The sequence below is a fragment of the Mercenaria mercenaria genome, chromosome 9 (genome assembly GCF_021730395.1).
Source record: "Mercenaria mercenaria strain notata chromosome 9, MADL_Memer_1, whole genome shotgun sequence".
NCBI lineage: Eukaryota > Metazoa > Mollusca > Bivalvia > Venerida > Veneridae > Mercenaria > Mercenaria mercenaria.
Window position 1 is genome coordinate 56,593,839 of NC_069369.1, and position 20,870 is coordinate 56,614,708.

The window sequence follows — 20,870 nt, forward strand, 5'->3', positions numbered from 1 at the left end:
ACCTAGATATCATCAAGGTGAACATTCTGACCAATTTTCATGAAGATCTTGTGAAATTTATGGCCTCTAGAGAGGTCACAAGGTTTTTCTATTTTTAGACCTACTGACCCAGTTTCGACCTTGACCTAAATATCATCAAGGTGAAAATTCTGACCAATTTTCATAAAGACCCCATGAAAAATGTGACCTCTAGAGTGGTTACAAGAAAAAAACACTTTGTGACAGGTGAGCTAAAAACAACACTTTTCGTACTTACCTTACATACTTTTCAATAGCCTTGAATAGTTATAAATTTTTTATCTGCATACAAAATATGACTTATGAGCTCCATTTGTGACCTTGACCTTTGAACTTTACCTCATAGCTACCTACCTATTTGCGTAGTTTTAAGTGCCTTGAATGGTTATCAAGCTCCTGACATGACGGACAAACACACACGCCTTCCAAAATGGGTGTATAATGAGGAACCTCAGAGTTACAGAAATCCCACAATTACTAATTCAGAGACAAGACAAACATAGAAGACAAGACAAGACAAAAACAAAACAATACAAACATGAAACACTGAACACAGATCACACTGGCAAGCCAGTGTTGTTTGACAATATTCTGAGAGGCACCTCTCTCGAGGCACTTGTGGATCCTGGAGGGGACCCGATAGAAAAGAAAGAAGAGAAGTTGTCTGGAAAGAAGATGATGTCGGAGAAGTCGACGACAGGAACACTGGGATGTTGTGATGATACCAGGATTGGTGATGTTGGTACTCTATAGCTGCATCGTTCACAAGTCTGTACATAGTTCAAATTTTGAAAATATATGAAACTCTGTTTTATCACAAGTATTCTCGCACAAAGTTAATAACAGTACATCTTGTCTGAAAAATCAGATCGTTGAGACCTTGGTCAAAGGTGAGAGTTTTTAGCATACTCTCTTGTTGCACACTTGTTTATGAAGTAGCACAGTTTGTGGCAAGCTTCAAGGCTTGTCATTTAGTAATCACAGTATAATTTACTGTTCTTGAGATCAGTATCTTGGTCAACTCATCCAATACCACATATATTTTGTAGATTATCTACATTTAAAAACCGTCCAATTTCTGTCCTTAGTTGCACCTTCATTTAAAAATTTTACATTCTGTCCGAGATCATTTCAATACGTGGAGCCGTTTCCGTAAGTTGAGAGGCTCTGATCTCCATTCGTCCATGTGATATCTTCATTTGTTTTCATCACTTATTGAAGGTCTACAAGCCTTCTGTTTATTTGCAGAGTTGGATGTTTGACATCCGCCTTACTGCTGTCTCTGAGAAAGTAATTTCCCATTTAAAATCCCTGATGAAAAACTATGGTCTCTGTAAGATGATCTGATTGGTTAATCCCTGAATGCACACGCTTGGTGTATAAACGGACATAATATGTAACATAAACAGTTTGAATGCACAAATGATGAACACAATTGGTACAGTCTGTTGATGTATAATCTCTTTTAGAGACACGACGCACGACTTGTAGTGACTGCCCTATAATTTAACATAAATCACAGTGATGTGTTCTGTCATCTATACACAGCTGATTTTTCAATGTTACTTACTTTCACTTTTTAGAATAACAATTTTATGTACAACTTATTTTAAATACCAATGGTGTGGTAACTTAAAAATATACACAATTTTTCTTAAGTAACAAGTTGTCCAAAACTTAAACGTACTTTTTTCTCTCTCTCTCGACAATACTAAGGGTGTGTAGTAAATAGTTCATGTAACAGCACAAATATTACCCGAAAAGATATTTTACACTTAAAACATGCAAAAACAAAGAACTTTTCTATAACTGCCATATGTTTAGTAAAGTACATATCACAATTTTAGAGCACAAAACAAGAAACTGAAGTTATGATCTTGGCAACAAACAAGGCTGTAATTTCTCAATGTAGAATAAAAATGTATATAAATTCATTAACCACTTCTTTTAATGCCCATCCCCACAAAAAAAATTGAATTTTGCACAAAAAATTGTGAAAAATCTACATAAAGATTTTGATAAGAGCCTCGAGTTTAGCTACCAAATGCAATGTTTATGTATAAACATAATGAATAAACCCATTAAAGCATAGAAAGGGTTCCTCTGTTTAACTGATAATTCATTCACTGATTTAAATACATGACGTCAGTTGCATCTCAATTTTAAACAAAATATATTTTGATTAAAATATTTCATAACTTCAGTTTGTCACGACCATCCAGGAATTTTCAGCTTTTTAGCAAGTTAAATATCAAAACATGTTTATATTAAAGAAAATTCTGAATTGTTTGCACAAAATTGTGTATTCTATAAAAAAATGTTTTCGTTTGTAGTCCTAACAGAAAACACCAAAATTCCTGGATAAGTTGTGTAGTATATAATATATATTTGTAAATAGTCTCTAAAAGCACAAATTGTTGTTTTTTTACATATCACTGCCAATACTGTTAAAATTTTATCTGTTAATTTTTCTCTCTTTAATATGTCCAAAGATTACCAAAATCAAAAAAAATCAAATAATCTATTTTGATATAGAAATTTCTTCCAAAAAAAAAAAAAACAAAAAAAATTAATAGTAAAATAGCTTTTAGAAAACACAGATATCTGTAATGTATAACAAAATTTATCTAGCACACTAACATTTTTCAAGCATTTGATAAAAAAAGAGAAAGACACAGTGTCAGTTCTTACACTCGGAACCTTCAATGCTAACACTTTTCAGCAATATACTAGAATTTTTAATCTATTCACATAAGCTTTCTCTTCAATTCTCAGTCAGTTTCTTATAATGGAATTTATTTCTGACACTTATAATTTCACCTCTTGCAGTAGACCTTTCAACTCTTATACAAGACGTAGGTATTCCCACAAAATGCATCATTCCTTTTAAACTTCAATGCATCTTCAACTTTTTAACAAAAGTATCTCGTTTTCTTCTGGATCTAAATTTAGCTATATAGTTTATACTAAATTCTGAATCTCTTTCACATAACACATTAATCAATGTTCAGCATTTCTGTTCTATTAAAGAACACTTCATAACTAACATTAGACATGTTAACTTGGCGTCTTTCTTGTAACTTACAGCTTAACAATTAACTTTCTGTCTACATAATACTAACTATCTAACCGCTGTGCGTATTTATATATTAATAAATGCACCATGCCTTAAAAGAAAACAGAGTTTCAGATAAAACAGTTTAAAAAAAAATAAACATAAAAATATTCGTATATACAAATATTTGGCATTACTTTGTACAAACATATTGCACTATAGTGTCGGTGTAAACAGCACAGCAACAGAGTACCAACTCGTATAACCCTTTAAATTTATGTACAGTTAAAATTCAAGGTTTTGGTTTTCATCCTAAGATCCCAGTAAGACATTTTAGAAGTGAATGTATTAAAAAAAGGTTAAAAATAGAGTCAGAACAAAAATGGGCACAAAACTTTTTATATATATATATATATATATATATATATTTATCCCCCCATTCTCTCTGCTTAAACATCTGAACGTACTTTCTACATGTCTGGAGAAACATTTCTGAAGATACATATGCAATTGTCCCACAACTAAAAGATTTGGATCAGCTTAATTTTTATTGCAAATTGAAGTTTGTAGAAACCCCACCCCCCACCTCCCCCGACCCTCAGCCAGAAATGTGCCAAAAGTATTGAAAGGTGAATAGAATGATCTCTGCCAAAAGTTCACCACACTACATGTCTAAATCCCATTGAGATGTTCCGTGAAAAATGCTCCACTGATCCAGCTGAGCAGACAAATGCACATGAAAAGATTAGAATATAGCTAACTGCGAGACAATACGTCACGCTTTGACATACCAAAAGAATGATTTGAAGTAAGTTTAAGTGGTGCTCATATTTGTTCCAACAATCACCTTAAAGCTGCATGGAAAGATAGAAAAATATCCAGTTTAACAACAAACACTGACAATGACTCAAACTAAGATAATGAACATGATTGCGAAAAATGCAAAACAGAACTCATGAAATCTGTAATGATAATGCCGTAATACTGATCCATGAGCAATGTTGTACAAAACTGATCAATGATATGACTGGAATGATCTAATACAACATCCTGGTAGGCTATGCCTGGGCAGCAACTTTCAACAGCGACTTCAACTGACTAGCCATGTCGTTGCAGCTCCCTGGTTCACTTTGTCCAAATGTCATCCAATGAGATGGGGGCTTTGGTAACAACTCCGGTGAGGGTGGGTCGCTAAACTTTGCCCCTGCATAAGCATTTTCTTGAGGTGATGGAGATCGGGACAGACAAGTGTCTGCAAGACGTGGAGGTGGGGAGATTCTCTGTGCGAGCGTAAGTCGATGGGGTAACTCTGTGCCCTGAACTGGACTACACCTGGATAAGAAATAGATATGTTAAGCCTTAGGTCATGTAAACGATTGTGAGTGGGAATGTGCAATCAGACCAGTGTCACCCATCCCTAACAGGACAAGGTGCTCTTTAGACTGAGCTGTGGTTGTCTCACACTGGGACATACAATCCAACAATTGCTTCTCTTGCATTTAGTAAAATTCTAGGTTAATTTGTTTTACAGGGTTTTTTTTATATCGGACTTCCAATTTTTGACAAGAGTCTAAAAATAGTCTGTTTGCTGTAGTCTGACTTAAAAATAAAACTTATCTAAACCTGGGAACCCACATATATGGCATATTGCCAAAGTGCAAAATGAAGCATTAATAATACCTGTCCTCAAGTAACTTGGGCGATGGCGTGCCCCTTGAGCTGCTATTACTGTTATAGCGCTGTCTTTTGTAATGCTGTCTGCCTTCTCTGTGTTTCATGTTGCCTGACCAAGTCATAATACTTTTCTTCAAACAAACCTTGTGAAACCTGGCCCTCTCTGAAAATGAAGTGCAAAAAAACTGCAAAAAAACTATCGTGATAAAGAAAATTATGAAATACGCATCAGTCTTGGCTCTGGAATTCTATGAGATATGAGGTACTAGGTGACTGACGATACAGTTCTCTAGATTACCCTTACCTATGGGCTGTCTATAGTCTGGACCAGGTTCCCCTGCCCTAGCCACTATAGATCTATTAAAACCTGGATGAGAAAAACGTGAGATCCTAGGGCTCAAACACAAGATTACAGGTCTGACACATTTGAAATTTAACACACAACCCGAATAGGCCCACAAAAATACTATCGTACATTGAGCAGATATAGTCACAGGGGTCTAGCTAGATCCAATTTTTTGGGAGAAGCCACTTCTCCCTCAAGCTGCTTTAGGGAGAAGTGGGAAGATTTTTTCTACTTCAACGCTGTCGAGTGATTCGAAAGATTGCTATAATTTTCTTGTTTCTGGATAAAAAGCATTGATGTGACCATTCATTTTCTTAGTTACATCATTTCCCATACAGTGGTTGTTTCATTACAAAATTCTGAAAAAAGTTGTTTAGATCACATTGTCATTTCTATCATATAACCATGAAACCTAAGGACCCTTTGAGAAATTGTTTTAATATTACTGAGGATGATTATAAAAAGATTGCAAAATGTAAAGACTGTTGCACTCAGTGATTAGTGCCAAAATTGAGAGACTGAAAATCTCATACACTAAAACGTTGCAGTGTCACCAGTGTTGGTTTTAGATCAGCCTAAGACCACTTTGTCATGCCAAAAAAAAAACTTCTAGATATGCCGGCATCTGGGTCAATTGAAAGGGTGTCTTCAAATTTTGGTATTATTCAGACAAAATTCGGAAACAGACTTGGGATAAAATAAGACTGCAGAACTTGTGTTCTGTTACAGAAAGTATTGTGATAAAGCAGAACTAGACTGTTAGACTATCATTTCTAAGCAAAATCTAGTTGTGACCTAGAGAGATCATTCAATATGCGATCACTGACAGTGTGTAAATTATATATTAAAGTAATACTGTGCCATTAATTAATTCATGTAAAAACTGTTATTTTCACAAATAAATATTTTGTTGTGTAAAAGAAATGATAATTTTGTTAATAAAACTGTTCTATCAGCTACCTTTCACTTCACCAACAATTTCAAAGTAAGTAAAACTTAATGTAAGAAAAAGCTCACATTTTATAGCATAGAAACTTAATTGTTTTGGTTAAAAAAAAGTAGAAAAACTTCTTATTGCCCAGTATTGCCCACTTCATTCATTTTTAAGAGTATTGCCCAACCCGGGAAAACCTGCCCTGGGCCGGTAGTTGCCAACCCTGCTGAAAGATGTAACCGCGGCGCTAAATGGCTGAACACAATCTACTGTAGTGTATCGGATAATTTGATTGGAAATATCTGAAGTAGGCGGAGTTTAAATTATGCTGTCAGTGTGTGTTCGCGTATTCAACACTCATTTTGACACCGTGCAAATTGTCGACAGTCCGGGTAGCGTTAATTTGTGAGTGCAGATATCAAAGAAAATCGGGCGACTTGCATTTCGCTTGAGGTTAGATTTGCGCGAAGTTCCAACGCGCCTTATTCGTTCATGTCAGCATTAATATGTCAACTAAACAATAATAATGTGATCTGACCAGAGGGACAGAGCGAGACAAAGCCCCCAGAACATAGAGAAATCCGTTTACTGTCCGGCTAACTTAGCCTAGCTCTTTCTGAATAGGCAACAAAACACAAAATATACATTCAAAAAATGTCAGCGAGGCAATTTTATGCTTTTAAGTCAGCATAAATTCATTATCAGAGAGGTAATGGGTCGTGGGTTTGGTCCTCGGTATGGACTTTGTCCTTGCTATAATATTTGGACTTTATAGCAGCACTAATTTTCTGGACTTGCTAATCGCTGACCAGCAGTAATCACCAACGGTATATTTGGAAAAAAATATGTTAAAATATCATATGAAATTCGAGTAATGTGTTAGAATTCGATCGCAGATTGACGAAAATCTACTTACAAAATTTATTTCCTAGAGTTGAAATCCAAACAAAGATGGCCGTCGTCTTTGTTTTGTTCTTACAAACGATTTTTGGAGCAGTCTTCCTTTGACTTCTGAATAATCTTCCGAGTCAAATCTCTACAACCATAAACGACTTTGTTCTGAAGTTGTGAAATGCCAAAAATAAACTTTTAAACAGGAAATTTTTGTTAAAATTTGTTTCTCCTCCGAAGCTTCGTCCTCTTGTGAACTTCACATATTTTCTCGCTAACAAAAACACTGTGCGCGAACCAATCAAATCTCGAGTTATTGTCACATGGTTTCTTTCATCCAATCAATAATGTTTTATTTAGAGAGACGCACTGACCGACATAAGTTTCTATTAATAGAAGTTTGACACAGTTATTCAAGCGTTTGAGTACATGTATAATATCTTTTTTGATTTTCCCCGATTTGTTTGATAAAAAGTGACAGATTCTTCAAAAATGACTCTAAAACTGATTGGCTTGATGTTAAAAATGGCTTAAATTTCACGGTTTTATTCATATCAATTACTGACAATTAATCAACAGATGTGACGTCACAGGGGCGAACACTACCATGGCCAAAATGCTCAATAGCAAATAAAATCGAAAAAAGTCGGTGAATAGAATGACCGGAAAGCACCGGATAGCACCGAAACACCGGAAAGCACTCAAATTTCTTATAAAAAACATATAAGGGATGTTCTGGGCGAGTTTTCAATGGTTTAAATCGATTAATTATTGAAAAAAAGATATAATTTGATAAAATGTTGACCAATTAACTTGCTTGTATCAGGATAGTATGATAATTGACAATTAGCGAGCGCTTTCCGGTCAGTGAAAAAAGAAGAAATATATATATTTCTGTTAGAAATATAGTGCAATTTTATCTTTCTTCATGCTTTTAAGTGGTTTTACTTATTTATTAAGTAATATGTTTCACATAGATTTATATTTGATCATATTGATGATGTGACTATGTTGATTTGAATAGTGCTTTTCGGTCAGAATTGAAAAAAAAACAACGTGCTTTTCGGTCAGAATTTAAAGAAAAAACGTTGGATAAAGTAATGTGAGAAATATTTAAGATATATAATAATGATGCCAAAAAATATGTAAATGATGCAATTACGTTGGGTCTATGTGAGTAAACCATATTCCCCAAGCTGTCGAAAAGCAGTTCATAAAAACATAACATCTGAAACCGGAAAGCACTAACAGAAGTGTTTTTGTAGAAATTGAATAAAAAATAAAATAAAATAAATGTGTTTTTATATTTATATTTTAGTTTTCAATATCTGGATTATATGTAGCAAAAACAGACCTATATGAACTTACTTTGACTGACTATTAAACATTTCTAGATCACCGGAAAGCACATAAGACATCACAATATATCACTTAAGATATGTAATGTTAAAAAATAACTCGCTTTATGTTTGACATTGTTCTTTGTTTTCATTTATAAAGTTAGACAGTTAATTCATCATTAGAATACCTGATAACCTGATAAGAAACTTTAATTTAAAAAAAAAACAAAAAAAAAAACGATAAACACAAGAAATAAACACGAAAAAACACGGGCAAGAAACAGACTTAATAAACTCAATATTCACTCGAGATCACCGGAAAGCACACACGACGTCAGCGGGATCAGAACTATTATTACTTAAGATTTTTAATTCATAAATATAAGTACTTTGTAAGAAATATTAATTCATTATTATGTGTACTTGATAAGAAACATTGATAAATAAAATTAACGATAACCACTAGAATTAATAAAAACAAGTAGATCTAGCAGTAGTATAACAAGTGTTAATCTAATCAATGATTAACGGGTTAACGGCCTTACAGAGGTGTTAATTTAATCAAAGATGATTAATGGTGTTGTTTATTGAAAATGAAAAGAAATTGCACCGACCGGTTGGCTTTAATTTTAAATTCATTATAAAGTTACATTTTATTAAATCTCTTTTATAAAAACAAACACAAATAATAGTTTTGTTATTATCTCCCTTTATTTTTGAGTTTTGACGCTGACCATGAAAAGCAAGCAAATGATTATATAGTTTTATTCCATAAAAGTATGACAACAACTGAAGATATTTCTTTCATGATAAATGTGTGGTCCTTAAAAGGACCGTTGTGTGGTCCTTAAAAGGACCGTTGGTTTTTATGCACTACACAATATTCTGCGTAGGCGGCACTGGTATTTGTGCATTCCATTGTTTCCCGGTTTTCTGCTTTCTAAATGCACGAGATCTTTGGCGTAATCTGCAGGAAATTTGATGTCTGGAAATCTTATGAAATTGTTTTTAAATTTTTTGGCCAAACATTTATTGATTTTCACCCGTTGTCTGTCAAAACAAAGTTTAGTAAGGCCCGGACTCTTAGAAAAATCCCCACGTGTCATTGGCAGTGACGACGAACGCGCTCTTGTAAAAGCAGTTACAACAGCGTTCCCTGAGGCTACTGATTAGGCTCTAGTGTGAATTACGATATCACTCTGGTGATCATCAGGCTACGGTATAGCCCTCACTACGGCTGAAATCAAAAATTCAGCAGAATGATTCTCGAGTGAGTATAACGATATCACTCTTGTGATCATCAGGCTACAGTATGGCCCTCACTCGAGTTCATTTCCAGCTACTTCATTGCTAGTTATCCTTTCTGTCGGATTTGAGTCCGAACTGCCAATACATAATTTGTGTACATTTTGTATATACAATGTAATATATTTAAGTAGTAATAAGGAAATGTGCTTTACACATCTATTTTAAGTCTCAATCTTATCAAGTTTATATTAAATCAAGAAGAAGGAGGCTCGAGTGTGGCCCTCACTCGAGCTGTGATATGAAAAATATTATGTGTACATGTACAAAATACACAAATGCTGATGGAAATGCTATAGATCTACCATGAAAACGGATTAAAAATGAAATAAAACCAAGCTACTCTATGAAATGGATAATGAAATGTCATTCTTTTTACATAATAAATTAATAACTTTAATAACTTATCATTTTGAATAGTTAAATTAAGTCTGCCTCATATTCGATGTCTGTAATTTGTTTTGTGTACATAATTTAAGACAAATGTATTGTTTATATTGTGTGACTATTATATTTCTGACACATGTGGTTGTTTTTATTTTGTGTATAATCATTATAATGTGTTCTTTTATATGTATGTTGTATGTATTAACTTTATTAACTTTGTATATAGAAATTGTGATCCGGAATTACTGACACTTAAGAAAAAGAATAAAACTAATATAACATGTTATTTTTTATTCCTCTCTTCCGATAAGACCACCGTGATGATTGGATTAACGCCTATTAATTATCGCTAATATACAATCGCTGTGATTAAATTAGCACCTCGTTAACTATAGATGTACAATACACGATGTGACAAGTGCTTTCCGGTAACCTTGAATTTGCTTTTCGGTACACAAATACATATAAAATTGAACGTAAAAAAATGTAAACATGTCATATCATAAAATAGCTAACGAAAAAAAATGTTTAGTGATTCTGTATCATCGTATTTTTAATGTTTTTAATGTTTGTATATGTAAGTGTTGTCTTCAATTTGTGATCATATAAGTTCAACTACGATGAATTTTACAGACCGTCATCTGCTTTACGTTTGTATGTATATTATATGTCGTATGTGTTTGTACATGTTTGTATGTTATTTTGACAGTTGTCACAAAAATAAATAAGAAAATTGTTTCAGATATGCTTTGATTCTCTTTATCTGTTTAACAAGTTTATTTATTTTAACACAGTTTTCTCAAAACCGAAAAGCACTATTGAAATAAATATTATCAAGTGAACGTAATTATGAGACTTAATTTGACCAAATATTTATCAGTTTTTATTACTTTTTCAATCATTACAAGTTAAACAGATTCAACGCTATGATTAAAGATTGCTTTCCGGTCGTGTTGATATATTCACGAAGTGAATGGACATGTGCGTCGGACATTTAGTTTTAATGTAGACAATGATAAATTCGCTTATAATCAATTAATATAATAAAACTTTAAATAATTATCTGAATTTCTGCTGCTCTTATATATTCGAATTTCCTTCAATTTGAAGTTCAAATATTATTAATCTCTCATAATTTAACAGGATCGCAGAACCGGAAAGCACTCGCGAAATGTCAATTATCAAACTATCCTGATACAAGCAAGTTAATTGGACAACATTTTATCAAATTATATATCTTTTTCAATAATTAATCGATTTAAACCATTGAAAACTCGCCCAGAACATCCCTTATATGTTTTTTATAAGAAATTTGAGTGCTTTCCGGTGTTTCGGTGCTATCCGGTGCTTTCCGGTCATTCTATTTACCCGAAAAAAGTGGACTTAAAATTGCAACTTAGGAATAATGCATAGATGAAACATTTGGAGAAAGACTAGAAGTGAATCAAAAAGCTAAAATCTGTTACAGCGAATGGTAAACACTACCAAATTTTGTCAAACATTTAAATGCATTCGTAATCGTGTCAGTTCGTACCTTATAAATTTAAGGAAGTTTTGTTGTCCTTTATGACTTGGTTTTATTTGGTTTGGCTTCAGCTGTTTGTGTGTTTAAATGCAATAAGAAGTTGATCCTTCCTGTAAGTTATAATTTAAGACAGATTTATTTTGTAAAAGGTCCTAAACATGAAACATAAATTAAACAGGTCCCAAGATTTTGTCGTTTTTACAGACATTCTGTAAATATATGGACAATCCATAAATTTAAAGATTTTTCAGTCTATAAATTTACAGACTGGATATATGAATTCTGTTAAAATTACAATTTAAATAAAAACCACAGCTTAAAAAGAAATGTTTCCCTTATTACATGCATACTGGTAGATAAAACTTAGGCAGCTAGTGGCTAGAGAATCAGAACCGGTTCCCTAGACAGTGAACTTATTCGTCCGGAATCGGTTCTCTAGTGAAATTATGTGCATAGGCTAGGGAACTGGAAGTTTATTTCTATGCATAAGGCTGCCGAATTCACATTGTTTTTGGTAAGTATCATACATATTACTAACTTTAATTCTTTATTAATTTTACCATTTCAGCAAATCATGCCCTCACATTTATCTGCGTTTGCCATGTCGACAAAGTGTCCCATCGCCGCATACTGTCCACCATATTGGTATGATATAAACTAGTATGAGTGAAGGTGGAAATGGTTGTCGGCACTAGGTGCTTTTTTATGTTGGCATTGAAAGTTTCAATTACATTATTATGAGGAAAGAAAAATGTTTCGTTTCATGCTGGAATGCTGGAAGAAAGAAAGGGTATATTAATATACCTGTATGGTAATTAACAAAGTTGGCATGTTACTGATTATACCAGAGTGAAAACTACTTCGCCGTTTTAAAATGTTATTTGCTTTAAAAACATGTATACACATTATGTTTAAATTAATTAAATGTAAAATTGTATTCTTTTGTATATGCGTCATTAGGTGTTTGCGAATGTACAAAATAATTTGATTGCCATTTAAGCTTCCAGCGGATTCTTTGATCACTTATAAATTGGTTTGTAACACCTCAGTATTTCACGTTGATCATTTATATATTCATTACTTTTGGAGACACAGTAAACGCAGATAAATGCAAGTGTGTGGCTTGCTGAAATAGGTAAAATTAATTAAGATAGTAATTATACTTACCAAAAGAAACAGTGTGAATTTTGGTAGCTTTATGCATAGAAACAAACTTCTGGTTCCCCTAGCCTATGCACATACTTTGGCTAGAGAACCGATTCCGGACAAATAAGTTCGCTGTCTAGGGAACCCGTTTCGGTTCTCTAGCCACTGCCTAAAACTAATAGGAGAATTTCAGACAGGTTGGATCACTTTAATTTTTTCACACTTTCTGAATCTGAAAATTCAAAGTAATCAATATTAACACTTTCCTAAAATTCAAAGACGTCGATATTGACAGAAAATCACAAATAACCTTCAGTTAAAATTATGCCAGCAGTCTTAAAATCCAAGTGTAAACCTGTTTTTGATTTAAATTGTAATATTAACAGATTCCATAATACTCAGTCTGTAAATTTATAGACTGAAGAATCTTTAAATTTTTGTATTGTCCGTATATTTACAGAATGTCTGTAAAAACTATGAAATTTAGACCTGTTGAAGGTTAATTAATACTAACAAGGCAGTGCCTAGGTCTGGTTATGACTTCTGTCTAGAGATCCAGTAATCAATGTGAATAGTGAAACTGATATTTTTAGAGTACTAAGCTACTATAATTATATACCAAAAAGAGCAGATGATTTCAAAAATATAGATCTGTCTTTATTTTGTTTTTTCGGTTGTGCCAATCATTTTCTGTATCCGCATGACCCTTTTTCTGATTATATTCGTTAGTTACTTTCCTTATTTGCATGACTATCATGCCTGGAAAGTCATGCCAAATATATCCATACGTCTAAACTAACTGTATGTAACTTGTAAAATTTAGTTAGCTTTCACACACAAAATTGGACATTTTTTTTAGTAAAAAAAAACATATTGTTTTTAGCTCATCTGACTTTTTGAAAAAAAATGATGATTTATTATCATCACTTGACCGGGGTTGGCGTTGCCTGGTTAAGTTTTGTGTTTAGGTGAGCTTTTCTTCTAAACTGTCAAAGCTATTGCTTTAAAACTTGCAACACCAGTGTTCACCATCAATAGCAGACTCTGTGCAGCAAAGAACATAACTCTATCCTGCTTTTTACAAAAATTATGGCCCCTTTAGTTTTGGACTTAGAAAATATCAGATTTCTTGGTTAAATTTTGCGTTTATGTCGACTTTTCTCCTTAACGGTCAAAGCTATTACTTTAAAACTTGGAGCAGTTATTCGCCATTAAAAGCTGACTCTGCACAGCAATTAAGTAGTGAACTCTACATTGCTTTTTACAAGAATTATAGCCCCTTTTGGACTTAGAAAATCAGATTTCTTGGTTAAGTTTTGTGTTTAGGTCAGCTTTTCTCCTAAACTGATCAAAGCTATTGCTTTAAAACTTGCAACACTTGTTCACCATCAAAAGCTGAATCTGTACAGCAAGAAACAGACTTAAAAAATGTTATACAGAGACAAAAAAGTCAGGTTCATGAGCGTGATATTTCTTAAGAATGCTTTGAAACTTAATTACTGACAGACTATTCATGTTATGGAAACACATGTGAATTAGTTGTTTTTACTACTTTTTACAAGTAAAAATCTAAAAGCGTTTGTAACGCTTTACTCGAGGTAATCTGCCTTGATTATTAATATCTATATTTAATATCTATATTTAACGTGCATTGAACTCTAAAATCCTCCATAGCATTATTGGTAACGACAGCGGAAAATTTATTATTGCTGTGGCAGTCTGGGTTCAATTCCCGACACGGTAATCTTTTTTTCTTTATTTGGCATTTTTAGAACAGTTTAGAAACAAAAACTCATATATTCTAATGTTCATAATATGACCAAACTTTCGATTTGAAAGAAAGATAATTTTTCAGCTAAAATCCGGAGGCCAGTGCCTCTACAAAACAGTATTTTTAAAGTAAAATTTACATATTTATATGCAGAACATACAAATAATTTGCGTCATAATTATATTAATCATTTTCTAGCAAACTTCGATAAAAATAAGAAGAAAAAGGAGGGGCCGAAAAATGTGGGACGAAATTACCAATTTGAAATCATCCAATCTGACTAAAGTACTTGATCTTCTAAACGAGAATGACCCATTCACATTCGTCTTCTGTATATTTTGGATTTCCGATATTGCTATTTTTATTTTCGCAAATCTATTTTTATTTGAACCGCAATCAGACGACTCGTTTCAATAAGCATTCAGCTGAACCATTAAAATAGCATAGAATGTCACAGGGTGAAAAAAATGTGCATTTAGTCCGGGGCTCGAACCCGGGACCCCGCGCTTATAGGGCGATTGCTCTACCGACTGAGTTTAAACTGGCTGCCTGATATATTCTCCCCTTACATGACCAAATCCGTACCATGACATATGATACCTCTCAAAACACGATGGCACAGTCATGATGTGGCCGTCATAATAAACATGAAAAAACCAGGCTAAATATAGATTTTTTAAACTTCTACTTTCACATACAAAATGTAAGTAATTAAGGCTCTGATTGGCTAGCGGAAGGGTCGTCAGAACGAGGCTATCAATAGCACGTCTTCAGATCCAATGTGCGTAGCGTTAATTGGAGATGTAATTTAGTCAGATTGGAAATCATCCAAGCCTTCGTTGGTTAATGATCTACCTGATTTACATAACACATGGTCAGAATGTTTGTTTTTAACACATGGTCAGAATGTTTGTTTTAATGAAATCTAGGCCAGATTAGATAGATACTAGGTTGTCTTGGGTAATGACTAGGTTAGGTGATTGATACAGGACCTTTAGGGCCCTCTTGTTTACCTGTTGCATTGACTTCCCTCAGATTTGTTTACATTTTGTGCTTATATCCAGAAGTTTCAGTCAAACCCCTCTCCTTGACTTGTACCTCCTCCCCAATACTTATAGCTCATATTATTTCTTACTAGTAACTACCCATCGTAACCACACCCGCTCTAGCAGTTTATTTTCATACTCTTACTCATTTTTAAACATGTTCAAAAATTAATGGTCATTTATGCTGTCCTTCCCACAGGTTTTGTTTTTCCTGTCTGGGCTGTAACTTTAATCTTTATGCATTGGTGGATGTTCAAAAAGCTTGATGTAACGAAATATTCACTATAATAACAGGACAGTACATGAATTCTGAAGCTACACACCTTCTGTTCCTTATAATATATAGCTATACGTCATGTATGTCAAACAGAATATTATACAAAGACTGAACAATGTCATCCTTTAAATCACAACTGAGCAACATTTTATGTCATTTCTCAGTTTTCATAATTATGTCAAACAGAATATTATACAAAGATTGAACAATGTAATCCTTTAAATCACAACTGAGCAACATTTTATGTCATTTCTCAGTTTTCATAATTATATTCTGTAAGAGATGTAAATATTTAAGGAATACCTAGAGTTAGATCCCTATTACAAAATTTAATGTATATATTAAATTTTGCAGTTACCTCCCTTTAATATAAAAGTATTTAAATGTGAACAATTTCTTTTGATTTCAATATACCGGTACTTTCTAGTTTTATATTTACATTTGATAGTTATTGGGGTATTTTAAGTTCCTGATATTTTCAAAAGGCCAGTTTTAAAACATAAGGCATGTATTTTAGATATTCATCTATTTCCAATTTATCTTATTTGTGCAACAGATATGCAAAGGGAGGTAATAATGATTTTAAGACCTTTCATTTCTTATGGATTTAGGCAAAATAGTTATTTCTCAAGTCAAATCTTTCATAAATTTAATACAATAGTCCTTACAGTCCTATGATTCCTTAGGTAACATAATTATGTTTATTAGATTTATACTCTAGTCTTATGCTGAAATAACGCCAACCAGGTTTTAAAAACGTTTCCATTGTTTAAAAACTGGGTGAACACAAGTAAGTGTAACTGATAAGTGGTTACTTAAAGTTTGGAAAAACTCCATTAGCTGACCAAAATCTGATTAACCACCTTTAAGCAGCCAGTCAATGGAGTGCTTAAAGGTGCAAAATAAAGACAAATGAATAGACATAAGTCTTAAAAAAAGACTACACATTTTGAAATATAGTACTAAACATTACGATAGCCGTGCAATATTCCCTTGAAATCAACACATGTACAGAGAAACAAATGATTGTTTCTGTATTTTCTTAGACTGACATGGGGGGTCATTTTATCCTACTTTCGTGTTTATCGCTTTTCCGTAATTCGGTCGGAAATTCTTCAGGATCACGTGATTTTAAAATTGTTTCAAACGAATATCCATTTAAGACACGCAACAAAATAACTGTATTTTCATGATGGTAATTATGCACGACTTGCACGAAAAATATGAGATGTACAAAATTTAAATTTAAAATTGACAGTGACATATAAAATCCGGAGGCCAGTGCCTCTACAAAACAGTATTTTTAAAGTAAAATTTACATATTTATATGCAGAACATACAAATAATTTGCATCATAATTATATTAATCATTTTCTAGCAAACTTCGATAAAAATAAGAAGAAAAAGGAGGGGCCGAAAAATGTGGGACGAAATTACCAATTTGAAATCATCCAATCTGACTAAAGTACTTGATCTTCTAAACGAGAATGACCCATTCACATTCGTCTTCTGTATATTTTGGATTTCCGATATTGCTATTTTTATTTTCACAAATCTATTTTTATTTGAACCGCAATCAGACGACTTGTTTCAATAAGCATTCGGCTGAACCATTAAAATAGCATAGAATGTCACAGGGTGAAAAAAATGTGCATTTAGTCCGGGGCTCGAACCCGGGACCCCGCGCTTATAGGGCGATTGCTCTACCGACTGAGTTTAAACTGGCTGCCTGATATATTCTCCCCTTACATGACCAAATCCGTACCATGACATATGATACCTCTCAAAACACGATGGCACAGTCATGATGTGGCTGTCATAATAAACATGAAAAAACCAGGCTAAATATAGATTTTTTAAACTTCTACTTTCACATACAAAATGTAAGTAATTAAGGCTCTGATTGGCTAGCAGAAGGGTCGTCAGAACGAGGCTATCAATAGCACGTCTTCAGATCCAATGTGCGTAGCGTTAATTGGAGATGTAATTTAGTCAGATTGGAAATCATCCAAGCCTTCGTTGGTTAATGATCTACCTGATTTACATAACACATGGTCAGAATGTTTGTTTTTAACACATGGTCAGAATGTTTGTTTTAATGAAATCTAGGCCAGATTAGATAGATACTAGGTTGTCTTGGGTAATGACTAGGTTAGGTGATTGATACAGGACCTTTAGGGCCCTCTTGTTTACCTGTTGCATTGACTTCCCTCAGATTTGTTTACATTTTGTGCTTATATCCAGAAGTTTCAGTCAAACCCCTCTCCTTGACTTGTACCTCCTCCCCAATACTTATAGCTCATATTATTTCTTACTAGTAACTACCCATCGTAACCACACCCGCTCTAGCAGTTTATTTTCATACTCTTACTCATTTTTAAACATGTTCAAAAATTAATGGTCATTTATGCTGTCCTTCCCACAGGTTTTGTTTTTCCTGTCTGGGCTGTAACTTTAATCTTTATGCATTGGTGGATGTTCAAAAAGCTTGATGTAACGAAATATTCACTATAATAACAGGACAGTACATGAATTCTGAAGCTACACACCTTTTGTTCCTTATAATATATAGCTATACGTCATGTATGTCAAACAGAATATTATACAAAGACTGAACAATGTCATCCTTTAAATCACACTGAGCAACATTTTATGTCATTTCTCAGTTTTCATAATTATGTCAAACAGAATTTTACAAGATGAACAATGTAATCTTTAACAAAGGAGCACATTTATGTCATTTCAGTTCATAATTATTCTGTAGGGATTAATTTTAAGATACCTAGAGTTAGATCCCTATTACAAAATTTAATGTATATATTAAATTTTGCAGTTACCTCCCTTTAATATAAAAGTATTTAAATGTGAACAATTTCTTTTGATTTCAATATACTTTCTAGTTTTATATTTACATTTGATAGTTATTGGGGTATTTTAAGTTCCCGATATTTTCAAATGGCCAGTTTTAAAATGGCATGTATTTTAGATATTCATCTATTTCCAATTTATCTTATTTGTGCAACAGATATGCAAAGGGAGGTAATAATGATTTTAAGACCTTTCATTTCTTATGAATTTAGGCAAAATAGTTATTTCTCAAGTCAAATCTTTCATAAATTTAATTCAATAGTCCTTACAGTCCTATGATTCCTTAGGTAACATAATTATGTTTATTAGATTTATACTCTAGTCTTATGCTGAAATAACGCCAACCAGGTTTTAAAAACGTTTCCATTGTTTAAAAACTGGGTGAACACAAGTAAGTGTAACTGATAAGTGGTTACTTAAAGTTTGGAAAAACTCCATTAGCTGACCAAAATCTGATTAACCACCTTTAAGCAGCCAGTCAATGGAATGCTTAAAGGTGCAAAATAAAGACAAATGAATAGACATAAATCTTAAAAAAAGACTACACATTTTGAAATATAGTACTAAACATTACGATAGCTGTGCAATATTCCCTTGAAATCAACACATGTACAGAGAAACAAATGATTGTTTCTGTATTTTCTTAGACTGACATGGGGGGTCATTTTGTCCTACTTTCGTGTTTATCGCTTTTCCGTAATTCGGTCGGAAATTCTTCGGGATCACGTGATTTTAAAACTGTTTCAAACGAATATCCATTTAAGACGCGCAACAAAATAACTGTATTTTCATGATGGTAATTATGCACGACTTGCACGAAAAATATGAGATGTACAAAATTTAAATTTAAAATTGACAGTGACATATAAAATCCGGAGGCCAGTGCCTCTAAAACAGTATTTTTAAAGTAAATTTACTATTTATGCAGAAATACAAATTAATTTGCATCATAATTATATTAATCATTTTTAGCAAATTTTCGATAAAAATAGAAGAAAAAGGAGGGCCGAAAATGTGGGACGAAATTACAATTGGAAATCATCCAATCTGATAAAGTACTTGATCTTCTAACGAGATGACCATTCAATTCGTCTTTGTATATTTTGGATTTCCGATATTGCTATTTTTATTTTCGCCAATCTATTTTTATTTGAACCGCAATCAGACGCTGTTTCAATAAGCATTCAGCTAACCATTAAATAGCATGAATGTCACAGGGTGAAAAAAATGTGCATTTAGTCCGGGGCTCGAACCGGGACCCCGCGCTTATAGGGCGATTGCTCTACCGACTGAGTTTAAACTGCTGCCTGAAATATTCTCCCCTTACGTGACCAAATCCGTACCATGACATATGATACCTCTCAAAACACGATGGCACAGTCATGATGTGGCCGTCATAATAAACATGAAAAAACCAGGCTAAATTTAGATTTTTTAAACTTCTACTTTCACATACAAAATGTAAGTAATTAAGGCTCTGATTGGCTAGCGGAAGGGTCGTCAGAATAGCACGTCTTCAGATCCAATGTGCGTAGCGTTAATTGGAGATGTAATTTAGTCAGATTGGAAATCATCCAAGCCTTGGTTAATGATCTACCTGATTTACATAACACATGGTCAGAATGTTTGTTTTTAACACATGGTCAGAATGTTTGTTTTTAACACATGGTCAGAATGTTTGTTTTAATGAAATCTAGGCCAGATTAGATAGATACTAGGTTGTCTTGGGTAATGACTAGGTTAGGTGATTGATACAGGACCTTTAGGGCCCTCTTGTTTACCTGTTGCATTGACTTCCCTCAGATTTGTTTACATTTTGTGCTTATATCCAGAAGTTTCCGTCAAACCCCTCTCCTTGACTTGTACCTCCTCCCCAATACTTATAGCTCATATTATTTCTTACTAGTAACTACCCATCGTAACCACACCCGCTCTAGCAGTTTATTTTCATACTCTTCCTCATTTTTAAACATGTTCAAAAATTAATGGTCATATTATAAGAATGATTTTCATGAAGTTTTTGTGAGTTACAAAATTGTTGAATTCCATGTGCTAAGTTTGTAAAAATCACGTTATCGTTTGGGCATATGATATATTTTGCATCTATTTATAAATTATAGCCTCGTTTCGGAGGGTTCTTCCGAAAAAGTCCGAAGATGCTCGACGGGTTTGTAAACAGTCGGAAAGCATACTTTTGGTTTGACATAGGCAACAGTTTTTGTTTATTTGTTAGTTATTCTTGAACATATTCATGACTATTTGGTCAGAACCGATGCATGGGTTGGGC

At 33.4% G+C, this 20,870-nt stretch overlaps 1 protein-coding gene and 1 long non-coding RNA gene across 2 annotated transcripts in view; one reads left to right on the forward strand and one right to left on the reverse strand.

Moving 5' to 3' along the window:
• Window positions 1-551: 551 nt before the first annotated feature.
• Window positions 552-7,181, reverse strand: LOC128559526 (uncharacterized). Its single transcript, XR_008372436.1, has 3 exons — window positions 6,944-7,181; window positions 4,754-4,910; window positions 552-4,405 (listed from the first exon to the last, which is right to left on the reverse strand). It is a non-coding gene; the product is annotated as an uncharacterized LOC128559526 (long non-coding RNA).
• Window positions 7,182-11,319: 4,138 nt separating this feature from the next.
• Window positions 11,320-20,870, forward strand: part of LOC123547138 (E3 ubiquitin-protein ligase RNF38-like) — a 51,779-nt gene continuing 42,228 nt past the window's right edge. Inside the window, exon 1 of the mRNA XM_045333996.2 lies at window positions 11,320-11,424. The gene's annotated coding sequence lies outside the window, so the exon portion shown is untranslated. The remainder of the gene's footprint in view (window positions 11,425-20,870) is intronic.